At 40.4% G+C, this 14,374-nt stretch overlaps 1 protein-coding gene across 4 annotated transcripts in view; it reads left to right on the plus strand.

Annotated features, from left to right (window-relative positions):
• RHOBTB1 (Rho-related BTB domain containing 1) overlaps positions 1-14,374 on the plus strand; it is a 140,127-nt gene that overhangs the window by 36,146 nt on the left and 89,607 nt on the right. For all 4 annotated transcript variants that reach the window (XM_010857423.1, XM_010857422.1, XM_010857427.1 and 1 more), the window contains exon 3: positions 6,163-6,228. The gene's annotated coding sequence lies outside the window, so the exon portion shown is untranslated. The remainder of the gene's footprint in view (positions 1-6,162; positions 6,229-14,374) is intronic.

Genomic DNA, 14,374 nt, shown 5'->3' on the forward strand with positions numbered 1-14,374 from the left:
GAGACATTACTTTGCCAACAAAGGTCAGTCTAGTCAAGGCTATGGTTTTTCCAGTGGTCATGTATGGATATGAGAGTTGGACTATAAAGAAAGGTGAGCACTAAAGAATTGATGCTTTTGAACTGTGGTGTTGGAGAAGACTCTTGAGAATCCCTTGGACTGCAAGGAAATCCAACCAGTCCATCCTAAAGGAGATCAGTCCTGAGTGTTCATTGGAAGGACTGATGTTGAAGCTGAAACTCCAATACTTTGGCCACCTGATGTGAACAGCTGACTCATTTGAAAAGACCCTGATGCTGGGAAAGAGTGAAGGCAGGAGGAGAAGGGGACGACAGAGGATGAGATAGTTTGACGGCATCACGAACTCAGTGAACATGAGTTTGGGTAAACTCGGGGAGTTGGTGATGGACAGGGAGGCCTGGTGTGTTGTGGTCCTTGGGTCGCAAAGAGTCAGACACAACTGAGCGACTGAAGTGAACTTAACTGCAGCTACAGGAATATATTTACAGCACAGGGGAAATTAAACTCATTATGTTGTAATAATCCATAATGGAGTGTAGTCTGCAAAGATACTGAATCAGTATGCTGTACACTTGAAACTAATATAATATTGTAAATTAAATATACTTCAATTGAAAAAGAGACAGCAAAGGACAAAAAAGACCGTTCCATAAAAACTAGCTGCCCTGAGCTAATCTCTGACCGGGGCTTTACAACATTTTCATTGACTCATCACAACAGTTCTTTGAAGTTTTACCAAAATAAAAAGTTCCTCATATATTCTGGGAATTTTTTTTTTTTTTTTTTTGGATACTGACTTTGTGTGTCCATGAATATTTTTACAATGAATTATTCAGCACTTGACTGATTATTTTTTGTGTTGCTTGGTCCAACTGCAGTTTGAATGATACAGAATGAACAGAGAAAACCACAGCATTAATCTTGAACTGGAAAAGCCCTATTTGTATTGTGACACAAATGTAAATGTAAAGCAAGCAGAAAATAAAACGCTAAGTAAGCTCTTTTCTGAGCTTAGTATTGTTAGAAAATATTTAACTCGTTGCTTGGCAGCTTTTCTATTTTGTGTGCTATCAGTGCAAAGAGAATTATACTGGGGTCAAAAATGATTAAAAACTTTACAGTAAATTACTTGTATCAAAATTTTACTAGTTTCTAGGGTAAATGTGCAGCACTAAACTTAATTACCAAGATCCGTGAAATATAGAATTAATATTCAATATGGGTCTGAATTGTACTGATTAGCATATATTTTATACAATGCACTAAAAGAAAAATATGTTATCATTAATATTTGTTGTCTGGTGAATACATTTTTATCTTGTGGATGGAATAGTGGGTTTATATACCTACAGAGGATAGCATTTGGTTGTGCCAAATACAAGCTGTGTTTACCACTCACATCAACTAAACCCCACTATACCTGAAACTAGGAAGCGTCTTCTATGCAATGAACATGACTGGACCGACAAAACTTATGAATTTTTTTATTATAGCACTAAGATAAAGATCAGGAAAAGGCAATGGCACCCCACTCCATTACTCTTGCCTGGAAGATTCCATGGACAGAGGAGCCTGGTGGGTCCTCCGACTCGCTAAGAGTTGGACACGACTGAGCAACTTCGCTTTCACTTTTCACTTTCATGCATTGGAGAAGGAAATGGCATCGCACTCCAGTGTTCTTGCCTGGAGAATCCCAGGGACGGGGGAGCCTGGTGGGCTGCCGTCTATGGGGTCGCACAGAGTCGGACACGACTGAAGTGACTTAGCAACAGCAGCAAGATAAAAATTGTTATTAACTATAAGAGGCAAAGGATCACTGATCACAATGACATTCTGCTAAATGACAGACCACAATCCATAGCCTTGAGTGATCCCTTTGCCAGATAACACCTGGAAACCACACTGAGATGTACTTTCCAGGTGGTGGTTTTATCTAGTTGGCCTTAGACATGTCAATCAAGCACTTGTCTCAGTTTGCCAATTCCCTCCTTGCTGACATCAGATCTGAGATGGCTAAAAATGTGTGAAGTCCTGTAGCCTACTCTCCAGGGCTTTCACCTTGGGATGGCAGGAGAGCTTATAAGGTCTCTATTACTCCATTTCCACAGCCCCTAAGACTACAGCTGAAAAGTGACCCAAACAAGCTACATTAAGGTGATTGTCTAATAAATGGTTAGTAAACAACTCTGGGAGAAGGCAATGGCACCCCACTCCAGTACTCTTGCCTGGAAAATCCCAAGGGCGGAGGAGCCTGGTAGGCTGCAGTCCATGGGGTCTCGAAGAGTCGGAAACGACTGAGCGACTTCACTTTCAGTTTTCACTTTCATGCATTGGAGAAGGAAATGGCAACCCACTCCAGTGTTCTTGCCTGGAGAATCCCAGGGACGGGGGAGCCTGGTGGGCTGCCATCTATGGGGTCGCACAGAGTCGGACACGACTGAAGCAACTTACCAGCAGCAAACAACTCTAGCACTAAAGACTCCCAAGGTTGAGGGGGACCTTAAAGGTCACGAATGACTATTTTACACTCTTCTGATGACTCAAGTGACATTCAAAAACCACTGATGATAGGAATCTCTTGGCTTCCCAGCTTCAGGCAGTTCTAGTTGATACTCATCAAATTTCCCCTTACTGGTCCTAGATGTAACCGTTGGCACTAATGAAATGTTTACTTCCCCTCCAATACCCTGACAAGCTCCTTTCTAATGCTTCCTCATTCTCTTGGGTTTCCTTCCTCCAGTGCCCTAGTCACTTTCCTCTGCATACATTCCAGTTTTGTTTTATTTTGAGAAACAAAACTGAGAGTCCTTGGACAGCAAGGAGGTCAAACCAGTCAATCTTAAGGGAAATCAACCCTGAACACTCGCTGGAAGGACTGATGCTGAAGCTGAAACTCCAGTATTTTGGTCATCTTTTGTGAACAGCTGACTCACTGGAAAAAAATCCCTAATGCTGGGAAAGACTGAGGGCAGAAGAAGAGGGCATCAGAGGATGAGATGGCTGGATGGCATGACCGATGCAACGGACATGAACTTGGGCAAACTTCGGGAGATGGTGAGGGTCAGAGAGGACTGGAGTCCTGCAGTCCCTGGGGTTGCAAAGAGTTGGACACGACTGGGAAACTGATCAACAACAACAAACATGGGGTGTAATCTCATCCACACAGGATAAAACACAATTAGCAGTACCTTTATTCTAAGGACTGCCTTCCTGTTAATATTGAATTTGCTTTTGTGGCACTTATATCTGAGCGGCACTTGAGATCCATAAGTGAAATTCCTAAGTGACACTTAAAATTCCTAAGGGCTTCCCTGGTGGCTCAGACAGTAAAGAATCCTCCTAGAATGCAGGAGACCAGGGTTCAATCCCTGGGTCAGGAAGATCCCCTGGAGAAGGGAATGGCTATCCACTCCAGTATTCTTGCCTGGAGAATTCCATGGATAGAGGAGCCTGGCAGGCTATGGTCCATGGGGTCACAAAGAGTCAGACATGACTGAAGTTTCTCACACACACACACACACACACCCGTGGTCCTCACATATCTAAGCCAAGCCATAGGTACCCCATCCTGCATCTGCATAGTCGGGTTTTTGCCTTTCTCTTCTGGCCCCCTATAGTGAACATCACATTTATTTCCATTAATGTTACCTCATTAAATTTGTTCCATCCCACCAATTTGAACCTTTTTTTCCCACTTGGAATGGGGAGTATATTCTAATTCTGTCATCTGACTTATTAAGTGAAAGCTTAACTCGTGTCATTGGCAAATCTGACAAGCATAGTTTGCATTTGCTATACACATACACACTCAGTCATGTCTGACTCTTTGTGTCCCTTGCACTGTAGCCCACCAGGCTCCTCTGTCCATGGAATTCTCCAGGCAAGAATACTGGAGTGAGTAGCTATTCGCTTCTCCAGGGAATCTTCCCAACCCAGGGATCCAACCCTGGTCTCCTGTACTGCATGTGAATTCTTTACCATCTCAGCCACCAAGGAAGCCTCATATTTGCAGTAATTCCTATTGTTTTTTTTAAGTGTTGACCATACTGGGACCAGGCATCTCACCATTAGACCATTCATCCAGACAGACACTGATCATTCACTCCTATCCTCTGTGTGGGGTTATTCGACAGGTTGCCAACATCCTTGACTTCTAGCTCCTATCTCCTCGTCTTAGCCACAAGGAAGCTGTGTGATGCGTTGGCAAATATCCTGTAGAAAATCCAGATATACTTAATTACCCCAATTGGCTAATGCAGTCACCCTTTCACAGGAAGAAAGGATGTACATCTACATGATCTGTTCCTTGGTGTAGCTTCTGGAACTCAGCTGGGAGCCTCACCATAATTGATTTTAGGTTCACTGATAACCATCAACCTCCCCCTTTTGCAAATCAGGTCAAACGTGTTGATCTTGTGCCGTGTCTACTCCCGCTTCCCTCAGCACCTCGAAGACGGACGGACAGCAATGGTTTAGCAGATTTCATCTGCAGCAAGGATATCGGCTTACTCAGCGTCCCTAGAACCTACTACAGTAACTAGAATTTCAGAGGCATCCTATTTTTAAGAATCTAAACACTCAAAATTTGGTGTTTTGGTTGTTCTACTCATGCTTTAAAACTCTGAAATAAGAATTTTATACATATATATATGTATATGTCTGAAGATAAATTCATTTTACACTGCATTAGAATCTTGAATTGACCAAAACAACACTCCTACATCCGACCACATGCCACACCTACTGAACACCCTTCTGAGTTTCCTTCTTGTGGCTGTAGATGGTATTTTCTGGAAATTCATCTGGAGACATAATGGGACACTAGTTTTCCTGCTGGGACTTAGATGGAGCCAAATTTGAATTGTTTGGTGGGAAGGAGGGAGAGCAAAAGCGTGAGGGCATGAAAGAACCTGAGAAGAAGGTGAAGTCGGGATATGGAGGAAGAGAAAGGGAGAGAGGTCTCCAGCTCAGTCCCTTGAGGCCCCCCCTTTCTGTGCCCCCACAACTGGAGTCCCTCTGTTCTCTCCTTTTTCCCTCTAGGGTTGAATTCTCTTAGAACCTTGCCCCTCTTCTACTAGCGTAATCTAACCTGCACCTCTCCCTTCATCAGCCCCTTTAGGGAAATTTAAGCCAGAAGGACAAGAGAATTTCAGGAAAAACAGCTTCTAAAGACAAAGCAATTAGATGATGATGGCCAAATCTCACATTTCAATAAAACCTGGCCACTGAGATAATTCGAAAGAATTATAGGCATGCCAACATTATTTCTTTGCCCCAAGATTGCCATCATTTCTAAAGGATGAAAAAAAAATGGGACGAAGTTCCCACCAGTGAGAACCCTTGAAGGCATCTAGAATACATTCTCTTACATTCTCTTTTCTCATCTTTTCTTCCCTCTTAGCAACAGTAGTCTATCATTTCCATTTCAAAGCCACAGACAAAGAAAACAGAAATCTTACAAGTCTGTTGTCTTTCTCATCTATCCACGTTACCATCCCCTCTAAGCTGCGGGTTCATCTCTTACTGGAACATTGTGCTCCTTGAACTTAAAAAGCAGACAAAGAACAACACGTGTATCCTGAGTTTTTTTTAATTGACCTCAGATCATTTGGGGGTTTTCCTTTGTATCTTGTCTTGTATCTTATATCTTGCCATGTATCCCTTGCCTGCACGACTCATCACGTGCATTTTCCCCAATCCAATTCTTAGCATTCCAGCCTCCCATCACTAGTTGTTCCCTTCTCAGAGGACTGACTTCCCTAATCAGCCCATCTGAAGCTATGACACCACGTTGCTCCCTCTCCTCTTACCACGCTTTGTTTTTCTTAAAAGCCTGACTGCAGCCTAGAATTAAAGACTTGCTTTATTTGTTTTCTGTCTTTCTCCCCTACTAGAATATCAGCCCTCTAAGAACAAGCATGTGCTTTTGTCCACATCTGTGTCCCAGGGCCTGGAACATTGCTGCTATTTGCAAGTTTCTCAGTAAACAGATGCTTAATGAACAAAGCAATAAATGGATTATTTAAAGTAGAGATGCAGAGACACTGGAAAGAATGTCATATAAAAACTACATCAGAATGATGTGCAACTGTATATGGTAGAAACTGCTTGTTTTAAAGTGACTTTTGTTTTATTTTTTAGATGATATAATCGGAACATCTCTGTTTACCTGAAAGCCACTCATAGACAAGTTAAAAATGTGGAAAGGTAAAATTTTAAAGAAATTACTCATAATCCTAATACCATAAAAACTGACATTAAGAGCTTCGGGGTTTGTTTAGAAATTTTGCAAGCTTTTCAATCTTTTCATGATATTTTCCCTTTGAAATTTTTATGCTATAGAGTTCTTCTAATCTGTTCCCTGAATTTTTAAAAATCTGTTCTCATAAATTTGCCATATTTCTCTGATTTTTTTTTCAGAATTTCTATCCCCATCAGTTTTTAAAACTCTTATTTCTATTGTTCTTTAAGATTCTTATTATTTCCTATGAGTTAGAACTTGATTTTTTTTTAAAATATCAGCTCCCCCATTCATTTCCTCAAATCTTTGGACAATGAAATTGCCAAGAAGGTACATCAATGACCATCTGATGTCCTGAGTTTAGCTGAAGATGAATTCCATGACAGTTCATTACAGACCACCATCAATGCATGTTTCATAAAACATTTGTTTCATTTAGTCTTAAAACATTATTCTATATATTGTGGATATACTGTAAGAATTAGGTGACGGAAAAATACTGAAAAGAGATTTCCTAATAAATCTATATTCATTCATTCAACAATTATTGAGGCCCTATTATGTCCCAAGCACTGTTTGAAGCACCTGAGATACCAGAATGAAAGCAAAGAATATACTACTTAGGAAAAGCACACCAACTAATTCTTATTCAAATATTTATCGAACACCTACAGTGTGCAGTCACTATGCTAGGCATATGAGCAGGGAAAAATCATAATATCAATGATCAGACACACTTGGGTTTAAATCTCAATTACAGTCCAGCTTATAAACTGCTGAATAATTTACCCAGAAACTGGGAACAAAAACACACACTTAAAGGACTACTGTTAGGCTTGAGAAATTAAATCATCCAAGATACTGGTGATACAAAGATGAGCAAAATAAATTCCCTTTTCTCTAGATACTTGAAGTCTAGTAGGTAATATACATAAAACATAAGCATCTTGATATTTTTTATTTGTTGAACAAAGTCAAATCTAATACAGGACAAAATGTGTTACTGTCATACAATTCGTTTCTACAGAATGGTAAGTTTCTTTATATACCTCCTAAGATAGTGTCTTTTGAGTAATGGAATACTCAACAAATGTTAAATGGATGAACAAACAGATGTTTTATAAGTGGCTCTTCCACAAGTCATGAAATATTCTCTTAAGAATATTCACTTCCAAAAAATCTCATTTAGTATTATTTAAATTCTCCTTTAAGAGTTAGAAATGAAAGTACATTACTTTCTGCTTATAAAGTAGGATTACAGAAGATACTGTCCCTAATTTTTCAAGCTTTATATTGAGACGGTTGAAGGACCCAGGGGTACTTTAAGTTATATCTCCCATGTGAAAATCACAAGCTGATTTTTGGTCTTCAAATCAGTGAAGCTTCTTTTGTCTAGAAATAAGGAACAATTTGGCAACTTTGGAAATGTTTGCGTATTTTCCTCCATACACACTGACTGTGAAAAAAGACGGAAGGAGTCGGGGTTGCAGGTTTCTGGAACACCGAAAAAGTATAAACAATGACTAACATGTTAGTCATAATAAGCAGCTGTTCCTTAACAGGACAAGAAAAAACAGGTTTAAAATTCCACAGGAACATCAGTATAGACAAAATACGGAACTTTTTATCAGCTGAGAGGGACTCTAAATTGGGTGACCATAGAAAAGCATATGATGTAAAGATTTGAGGAGGGGAGGATTATACAGCTATCCTTAAAGTAATTTTAATTAGCTCTTCATTAAGCTTTCCTTAATAAATGTGAGGCAGACAAAATGATTTGCCAAGGTCTTAAATTTCTAGCAGGTTTGAGACTTTGCTTATTTTCCATGTGTCCCCTAGAGGGCAGCGGTGGCCCAAAACACAGGAAAGGATTTTCTCTCTCACCCTCTGGTGATAACCTCCACTCCAGTCTCTTAATCATCTTTCACTGATCTACCTGCTATATGCAAGCTGGCAGTGGTATGTTTATTTCTGAGTACCTAACTAGTAAAATCATTAAATACTACAAAAGGACACTGCATGAGTATACTTTTACAGAGACTGAAAGTACATTATACAAAGATTGTATTTTATGTTCGCGTGTATTACTTCACACATACATACACACACACCCCCTAGTTGGTCCTTTTTATGCATTTTTCATGCATTTTTGGAGTAGAGAAGGGCATGAGACAGTTGGAGGAAAAATAAAATGGGCCAAGGAAAGAAATCAAAGTTTTTTCTTTCAGTTGGTTTGAAACAATCCAGAGTTACTACTGAATGCCTATCCATCCATCCATTCATTCATTCAGGAGTCACCTATTAGGTGCTACATTTGGCAGTGTGTGGAACAAAGAAACTCCTACAGGGAGCTTATAATTAAGAAAGTGATGCTCAGTCACATTATCCAGAGGACAACACAGGAGTATACCCAGCTAGCAGCAATGTGCCATAAGAATCTGCCTCTCTGACACATGGATTTCTTTTGAAGGCCCATGCGTATGAACACCTTGCCTGGTCCAACAGAGCCCATGACTTTCTATTTAAAAGGTGATGACCAACCACAGGAAGCTACCTAAATGGGAAAGGAAAGCCTGAGTGTGCGTTTTCTAATGCTGAGGTTTTCTTTTTTAGTTAATGCTGCTTGTTTAAATATTTTATTCTGCTCATAGACATTTTCATGCAAAGGGTGCAGCTTTCAAAAGAGCCTTTTTGCAAGATTGCCCTAAAAGCCTCTTGTCATGCTTGTGAATTTATCTTCTGGAAGATAAAAAAATTTTTTTAATTGTATTTGGATTATTTGCTAATTAAATCTCTTTATTCACTTTCATTTTATAAAACTGGGAGCAAGATGCAAAACCTCAAGTGTGAGAAGAAAAAGATTAACAAATGCCAGAATTGTAATTCAGTAAATACTTGCTGAACCATTTGGGTTTTTTGGTACGGAGCAGTGGGTAACAAAAACGGTCTACCCGTATGCCAGTGAGTGGCTGAGGCCACTCCTGCCATTCAAGCCAAACAGCGTGGTTTATGTGGCTGCGTGTTTATGCAGGCTGCTTTGGCTGAAAACTACATGTATTTGCAATACTTTCTGGGGGACATCTGCCATCACATTTGTATCCATGGTCTGCACTACAAAGACCTTGAGACATTAGAAAATAGACTTCCAGTCCTAACGATATGCCTGACGGTCTAACTAGCCATTTATGATGGTCCAATCCTAGATTAGAAATGATGTATTTGTTTAAATACACAGAAACTGGTGGGCAGTTTAAGTGATACTGCCCTGCAGAGGTCAAGTAACAGAATCATAGCATTGTCAGTATACAGGTTATGTTCAGGATGCCAGGACCAACCCAGGAAGGGGACAAAATTGTTACAAATGGACCAGAAACCATAGTGTTTTTAAAATTATTTCCATTTGGCCATAATGGACCAAGCCAACTGTTATTTCCAGGGCTACAGAGAATAATATTAAATCTGTATCAAAGGACAGATAAGCATCTAAGTATTTGTCAAGTGGAAAGCTTCCTTAGAACAAAACAGAAAATTAGGATTGCAAAAGACCTACACATTTACACTAGATATTTTATGAGGGGGAAAAAAATACACTATATAATTTGCTTCTTCCTGAGGATGTGGAAATTTCCGCTAAAGGGTAAAAAACAATGTTTGTAGAAAGAGTACGTTTAAAAGCCAGTTTGGCCTCCTGACTTTATTTTGCATTTGTGAATTGAGATAAGCCTATGAAATTATGAAATGTCTGCTGTTAAATGTTAATCATTCTTCTATCCTCTACCACTTCTGTGTTTTTATATTTAAAAGGAAAATATAACCACTGTGCATATTTTGATACATTATCTGTTGTAGAAAAGTGCCTCTTTTTCTGTTGAGAAGGGTTATTTTGAAGATCAGAGATAGGTGATTTTAATATCAGTTCCAACAAGAACTGCAGAGATCACTAACGGCATATAATTCATCAGCAGATGTTTTCAACCAAGTAGCTCTCTTTGAAAGTTTCTACTCAGGACAGTCCTAGCACTGGGTCTCAGGTAGAGAAAAAATGGCCACCTCCTTTAAAAATATAAACAACCATCACATTTAATAGCACTGTAATAACATAAATAGAATAACCTATCTGACTTAGAATTTATAGCTTTATTAAAATCACTTCCAGGGGTTATGAACTGGGAGATTGGGCTTGACATATATACACCACTGATATATATAAAATAGATAACTAATAAGACTTCTATATAACTCAGGGAACTCTACTCAGTGCTCTGTGGTGACCTAAATGGAAAGGAAATACCCCAGAAAAGAGGGGATATATGTATACATATGCCCCCCGACTCCAGTACTCTTGCCTGGAAAATCCCATGGGTGGAGGAGCCTGGTAGGCTGCAGTCCATGGGGTCGCCAAGAGTCTGACACGACTGAGTGACTTCACTTTCACTTTTCACTTTCATGTATTGGAGAAGGAAATGGCAACCCACTCCAGTGTTCTTGCCTGGAGAATCCCAGGGACGGGGAAGCCTGGTGGGCTGCCATCTATGGGGTCACACAGTCGGACATGACTGAAGTGACTTAGCAGTAGCAGAGCTGATTTACTTTGCTGTACAGTAAAAAAACTAACATAATATTATTAAAGCAACTATACTCCAATAAGGGCTTCCCTGGTGGCCTAGAGGTTAAAGCATCTGCCTGGAATGCAGGAGACCCGGGTTCAATCCCTGGGTCGGAAAGATCCCCTGGAGAAGGAACTGGCAACCCACTCCAGTACTCTTGCCTGGAGAATCCATGGAGGGAGGAGCCTGGCAGGTTACAGTCCACGGGGTTGCAAAGAGTCAGACACGACTGAGCGACTTCACTTCATACTCCAATAAAAATTAAAAATACGGACTCCACCATCTGGCTCTCACCACTGTAGCCATGATGAAGACCACATCTTCCCAAGGCGGTAATAATAATTCCAAAGGTGTTAGAGGTGGAGAGTTGCGGGTAGCTAAGCTTCTAGCCCTTCCCAGGAGGCCACAGAACATGCAGTCCCACTGTACGCACTGCAAGTTCTCCATGACTTGGGCTGCGATTCCCCATAAATAAGAAAGTGTCTGATGGATGGTGGGGACATGGTCCAAAATACTAACGTCATTTAAAGCTCTCTCATGAATATTTCCAGTTTGAATATTTGGTCTAACTAAATAGTTCAAACTCAGAAAGATTCTATGAATATGACTTTCAGAAAAAAGCAGTCCTTTATTTGATACAATATGTTATGTTACAAATGCAGATCATTAAATTTCCTGTTCTCTAAGCAGGGTACTTTGTTCCTCTGAACAGCTTATTTACAACCGGTGAAAGTCACATGCCTGACTGTAGACATCAGACTCTGTTTGGATTACTTAGATAAACATACTATTTGATTAAATTCAGCACCATAATCAATAGGGGGTTCTGGTATCTTATTAATTACATTCTATGGAAACTGTATGGACTCATCATTTAATTAGATTTCTCACTTAGTACTTATCTGAGTATAGGAAATGTCATCATAGTTTTTTTACACATGGTAATGAAATCACTGGTACATTACCAAGATTAAATCATGAAAGAGTATCTATCCTTCTGTTCTCCTTTCTGCTAAAATTACCCAAGCTTTTTACAGTACCCTACCTGTGATGGGCGGGACATGAAGAATTTCAAAGCTTTCCACGACACTTACCAATCTCCATGTCAGAAAAAAATTAGTATTTCCAGTCTGTTAATCATTATGGCACTTTAGAACCTAATAGCTAATTCTTAGAACAACATCTATCTTTATTTTGTATTCAATATGTACAGTGAATGTGCTCAGTGTTCCACTTACACGATCTTATTTAATATTCAGAGAAACACATTGAGGCTTCTGTCCATTATACAGATGGAGAAAGTGAGGCACAGGTCACACAGATGGTAAGGCTGGAGCTAGGACTGAAATCCAGATCTGACTCATACTGAGACCCATCAAGTCTAATCCACTTATTTCACAGATGCAGAAACCACAAGCCCAGAGGGGTAATCTGTCTTTCCAAAGGGCACACGGCTGGATAGTGGCAGACGAAACTAGGATTCAGGTTTCTACCTGTTACCTTTATTGCCAGGAGCCATCACTATAGGCCTGAGCTACTCGGCTTTGATCTTGTTTCGTTCCTGTTGTGGCACAGAGCAGCCAGGCTCAGACATGTAAGCAATATCCATTAGCACTGCTGTCTGTGACGTGTAGAGCAATCACATTTTTAATGGACTCTGTCTGAGTCCTTCCTTGTCTACATAGCTGTTAAAGAGGTCTGGAGTTAATTTATTGCTCACTTAGAGTCAGCATTTGGCACGGTTCCTCCAGGCGTAGAGCTGGATGTCTGTGGATTTTGCATTCTCCTATATCCCTGGAAACTCTTCCTAGAGAAAGTCATACCATAGCACCGTGTTCCAGGACTGAGAACCCTGACTGCTTCACAGAGGGCCTTCGACTCTGAACAGCACAGATCCGCCCAGGTCTTTTCCTTGCTTTAAATACTCAGATGAAATTTCGATCACGAAAGAGTGTTAAATTTTATCATTTGTCTTATCTGCATCTATTAGATATGGTTTGGTATTCTACTAATGTAGGTTACATTGTTGAGTTTTTAAATAGTAAACCAACCTTGCATTCCTGATCATTTGGTCTTGATGTATCATCCTTTGGTAAGCTGCTGGATTTGCTAATACTTTGTTCAGGATATATGGGTCTACGCTCAAGACATCCTTTTCACGTTTTGTCATATTATGCTGGCCTGACCTTGGTCCAAGTGGTGGTCACACAGGTATTTACATACATTAAAATTCATTGAACTTAGGATGTTAAGACTTCCTGCTGTGTGTAAATCGTACTTCATTTAAGTACAATTTTTTAAAATTGTTAAGATGGCTTACCTTGTCCTCAAGCCATGCTGATGAGAATGGCCTTCAAGGCTTCTGACCGCTTGGACAGGCAGGTAACCTTTGTTGCCCCACGGCCGCATAAGACTATGCTTAGTTACTCTAAACTATCATATTCCTTAACGCTGTCAGAACTTTGCTAACGTTCTTTCCTAAGCACAGAAGGACTCCTCCAGACTGCTCTTTCTCTACCTGGGAGAATTCCTTTCATCTTTCAATGCTTAACACAAATGCCATTCCTTGTAGGACACGTGCTGGAAAATTCTGACCCCTCCACGGTCACTGAAAGATGAGTTGATCCCTTCTCTGTATTGCTATTGTGCTAGGCACACAACATTCTAACACACAAAACCAATCCTGTGTGCGAGTGTTTGTCTCCTCCGTTAGGCTAAGTGCTTTTCTGAGTCTCTTTCTCATCTTTGGGTACCTAGGGCCTAACAGTCAACAGGAATACTTGCCAAACGCTGAAAGAATGAATGCGTCCTTCAATACAAAGTTGGGGGAAGGGAAAAACAGAACATGGTAAAGTTGTTACCATTTTACAAAACCAATAATCGAATGAATGTATGTCCCCTCCAAAACAATTTTGGGAGAGGGGGAAAAGATCTGGTATAATTATGTCAATGTTTTGTTACATTAAAAATTAATTCAATGGAACTTCCCTGGTAGTCAGTATATAAGACTCCCTTCTTCCACTGAAGGGGGCCAGGGTTCAGTTCGTGGCAGGGATCCCTGGTTGGGAAGCTAAGATCTCAAATGCCATGCGGCATGGTCCCCCCAAAGATTTAACTCAAAACTTGGAGGCTTAAAACAACTGTCTCACTTATTTGCTCCCAGTGCTGTAGCTTAGGCAGGGCTCTGTGGAGACCCCTGCATGTTTGTGGGGGGGTGTTCAGCTGGTGATGGAGAATCTACTTCCAAGATGGCTTCATCCACCTGGCTGGCAATATGCTGCTGGCTGTCAGCTGAGAGCTTAGCTGACGCTGTGTTCTAGGGCCTAGTATTTATCCATGGGAACTCTCCACATGGCTAGGTTAGGCTTCTTTTAAGAATGACAGTCCCAGTGTAGTCCAACTTCATACACTGTAAGTATTTTCCTTCTAAGTACACAGGCAGAAGCTGCCAAGGTTTTTTAAGACTTGGGCCCAGAACAGGTACAGCTTCTCTTCAACCACATTG

Source organism: Bison bison, unplaced genomic scaffold (assembly GCF_000754665.1).
Source record: "Bison bison bison isolate TAMUID 2011002044 unplaced genomic scaffold, Bison_UMD1.0 scf7180017864380, whole genome shotgun sequence".
NCBI lineage: Eukaryota > Metazoa > Chordata > Mammalia > Artiodactyla > Bovidae > Bison > Bison bison.